Below are 4,395 nucleotides of genomic sequence, written 5' to 3'. Positions count from 1 at the left end.
CTTGGAAATCTACGGAGGCAGTTCTACCCCTTCTTATAGCGTCACTATGAGTCAGAATTGACTTGCTGTCATTGAGTTTTGAGTGAATTTCATATAAAGAAACACATACCAAACAAACCTACCAAACAACAATAACAAAATACAACAGAAACAATAAAAAATTAGAACAAATTAAAAATGGTCAAAAAAGAAAACAAATGACAGATATGTCTGCGTTAATCCACTTTCCAACACACTCTCTCTGACAGTGAGGTTATTCATATTCAGGAGCTGCCATCGGAGGGAATTCTCCAGAGGATTAATCCAGGTGGGGACCTTGCAAATAGATTCGGGACTTTCACTGTCATCCACAGCCTTTCAGAATTTACACTCAAATGCCGTTCCTTCCTTCAGTCTTGGATTTTACTATTTAGAAAACTCAGATCATACAGGTTGATGTGCTTCTTCAACTTCTCTGACACCTCACTTGGATAGCTGCTTATTTTAAGACAAGCCGTGCAGCCCCTAAATGCTCTTCTCTGTGATAGTCAGGCATCATTCATATGACTTCTTCGTCACACATTTCTATAGTACGCATACCTTCAGTGATCTCTTCATGAGGACGAGTATAGCGTAGGGTCACATCGTAAGAATGAATTGTATTTAGATTAGAGCTAGGATTAAATGGGAGCTCAAAACATGATTCCAGATGATTACTTCAGTACTCCGATTCTTATTTTTTAGAGAAGAACTTGCCACTATAATTGCACATATTTATTTACTGACATGCTGGTTCCAAAAATTAACATATAAAACAAGATATTTTCCTCAAAATCTCTTGGACACCGCCTTTTAGAAGTAATGGTATTATTCAAAAGGTTCTGTAGGAGAATCCCATTTTCAATTGGGGCTCTGAATGTAGGTCATAAGTAGAATAACTAATAGAATTCACCACTTTTTTTATTTTTTAAATTTTTTGAAAAAATCATTTTATTGGGGGCTCATACAACTCTTATGACAATCCATACATACGTCCATTGTGTCAAGCACATTGGTACATTTGTTGCCATCATCATTCTGAAAACATTTTCTTTCTACTTGAGCCTTGGTATCAGCTCCTTTTCCCCCTCCCTCCCCACCCCCTCCTCACAAACCTTTGATAATTTATAAATTATTATTACTTTGTCATGTCTAACACTTTCCAACATCTCCCTTCACCCACTTTTCTGTTGTCCGTCCCCCAGGGAGGAGGTCACATGTAGATCCTTGTAATAGGTTCCCTGTTTCTACCCCACCTTCCCCTTATCCTCCTGGTATTGCTACTCTCATTATTGGTGCTGAAGGGTTTATCTGTCCTGAATTCCCTGTGTTTCCAGTTCCTATCTGTACCGGTGTACATGCTCTGGTCTAGGCAGATTGGTAGAATTTGTAGAATTGAGATCATGCTAGTGGGGGTGGGGTGGGGGGGAAGCATTAAAGAACTAGAGGAAAGTTGTATGTTTCATCATTACTACACTACACCCTGACTGGCTCGTCTCCTCCCCACAACCCTTCTGTAAGGGGATGTCCAGTTGCATACTGATGGGCTTTGGGTCTCCACTCCACACTCCCCCTCATTCACAATGATATTATTTTTGTTCTTTGATGCCTGTTACCTCATCCCTTTGACACCTCGTGATCGCACAGGCTGGTGTGTTTCTTTGTTGCTTCTGAGCTAGATGGCCGCTTGTTCACCTTCAAGTATTTAAGACCCCAGATGCTATATATTTTGATAGCCAGGCACCATCAGCTTTTTTCACCACATTTGCTTATGCATCTGCTTTGTCTTCAGCGATCGTGTTGGGAAGGTGAGCATCATGGAATGCCAGGTTAGTAGAACAAATTGTTCTTGAATTGAGCAAGTACCAAGTCTTCCTTTCATATGAATAGAGCCCTAGTGCTACAGAGAATAAGATTTTATATCTTCTATGGTCATTATTCAACATACCATAATATCTTGTAAATGAGTTTAACTATGAAAGTTGTAATATTAAAAGATTTAATAGTAACATAATTAAGCTTCACATTGGGCTGTTAACTCCAAAGTCAGCAATTCAAACTCATCGGCACCTCCACCAGAGAAAGACACACTACCTGCTCTTTCTAAGATTTTCAGTCTTGGAAACCCCCATAGAGGATCTCTATGAGTTAGAATCTGTCCCATGGCAGTGAGTTCGGTCATCTCATTTTCTTTAATATGATGGCAAAACAGAAAATGGAATGTTACTCGACCACAAGAAATATGGAATTTGCCAAAATAAAGGAATAAAAGGAGAGGATATAGCGTCAATAAATGATTTATGTGCATATTGAGGTCTCTCTGGACGGGGCTTTGTCTGTAGACCCACATGGTTGGAAACGCCTCATAGAGTAACTATGTGGTTTGCTTTACTCGTAGAGCTGCTATTGGTTGGATCTGGGAGGAAGAACTACAAGAAAAATTTGCAGATAGTAGGAAAAATCTAATAGGCTCTTGGTTTTGATCCTTAGGTATTGGTGCGATCTGTGCATTTCTTAGGGACTTCAAGGATTTCAACTCAGTGTTGAGGATACTGAAATTGAGAAGAAAGCAGAATGAATCAGATCCAAAGATGGCCCTTGGGGGAATAACAGAATTTTCAGCCACAAAATGTTTGACGTTTGTCCATAATGGAGGTTAAAGCGGTGTGACCAGAAGAATCATGACAGATCTGAGATTAATGCCTACTTGGTAATATCTTGACAACGGTGGATTTTAGCATTGGCTCCTTAAAAAGTGCTATCTTGAAAATGAACTTTTACAAGATTTAGAGGAACTAAATAGTAACCGATGGATGACAAATGAAAGACATGTAAAATTCCTTAAGTAAAATTTATAAACATTAAATAACATTTATAAAATAAAAGCTTTTACAATGTAAAAAAGTTGTTTATGTACAGGATAATATTGAAATCTTTCTACCTCTCTTCTGGAAAGCACCAAATAGATGTACCAAAGCTTTTATAGATAATAACATTCATTTCACTTTGCTCTGGCAAAAATTGATTGTGGTGATGATTGTATAACTCTGGTTAATGTTTAAGCCATTCAAATTCATGGTATCTGAATGATATGTCAGTAAAACTGGAAAAAAAAAAGAAAGAAGGGAACATTTGATCCATTTAAACTTAACTACAATTTTCCTGATTTCCTGATTCGATCTTTTAAGGAAATCTACTCATAGCACAACATTGATGCAGTAAAACTTACCAGTTTTACTTCTTGAATGATAATTCAAAAGCTATTCATTTCTGCTCTTTTCAAGGTGTATACTTTCCATTAAGTTCCTTTTAAGGAAAAAAAGAGTTATTAAATTTGAATATTCCAAGTCTGACAGTTGGATGTAATTCAAAGCCTTATCAGAAAAGAGCCAAATGTCAATTATGGACTGTGACATGGGCAAATGAACTAAAATTGCAAATTAATTTATTCCTTCCTCCATGTAATCTTTCTTCACCCTTATCAAGATGCTCAGCAGAGTTTAGTTTTTCTTTGACTTCGTCTCAAGAGTGTGCCCTTTGCCTCAAACGGTGCTAAAGCCTGCTTTACCCGAGGCCAACGCATCTTTCTCAGTGAGCGCGTGGCTGCTTTCTTTTTCAACCAAGCAAACTTGTTCCCACAACGATGATAAATCGTGAACAAAAACCACATCATCAGCTGTTCATCGGAATAGATGGACTTTGAAAGAAGAGCTATAGGAACTGTAATCAGCATCCTGCCATCACAGACACCCAGAGCTTTCACAAGCAAACTTTTCACCAATAGCACATTATTCTCAACTGCACCCACACATACAAACAAATACAAAAGAACTAAAGTTTTTAATCAAATATCCAGTTATTTTATAACAATTATAGTCGAGTGTAATTTGTGTTTGCTTTCTGTTTAAATACATGATTGCTCGACTAAATGCATAATTCTAATTGTCCCTCACCTCAGGACCTGGTCATACAAATAGTCCATAGAAGGACTTCTTGAGAACTCACAGATGGCATGCATATATATATATATATATATATATATATATATATATATATATATATATATATATATATATATATATATATATATGAGATACTAACATCTTTCAGCAAGCAACATGTCCTTGATTCAGTGAGCAGTGGCTGATCTTTGGAGCCAACAAGACGCAGGGCTGGTGAGCACCAAGTGGAGTCCGAGACACCCTTGGCAGTGAGTTTTGCTGCTTTCCTTTATGTCCATTGACCTAGACCTTTATAAAATATTTGCCCAAAAAGGTATAAGTTAAAGTGTTGGAGAGCTTACAGTTTTTAAGATTGGCTAATTCAAAGTGTATTTCTATCCATAGAAATAGCTGTCAAATTGTATACAAGAAAGCT

General features: G+C 37.3%; 1 non-coding gene across 1 annotated transcript; it reads left to right on the top strand.

Annotated features, from left to right (window-relative positions):
• Positions 1-2,326: 2,326 nt before the first annotated feature.
• Positions 2,327-2,460, top strand: LOC142454096 (small nucleolar RNA SNORA18). Its single transcript, XR_012785623.1, has one exon. It is a non-coding gene; the product is annotated as a small nucleolar RNA SNORA18 (small nucleolar RNA).
• The last annotated feature ends 1,935 nt before the right edge of the window (positions 2,461-4,395 follow it).

This window comes from Tenrec ecaudatus, chromosome 7, assembly GCF_050624435.1.
Source record: "Tenrec ecaudatus isolate mTenEca1 chromosome 7, mTenEca1.hap1, whole genome shotgun sequence".
NCBI lineage: Eukaryota > Metazoa > Chordata > Mammalia > Afrosoricida > Tenrecidae > Tenrec > Tenrec ecaudatus.
The sequence above is the reverse complement of the archived record's forward strand: the minus strand, read 5'-3'. Positions and strand labels throughout refer to the sequence as shown.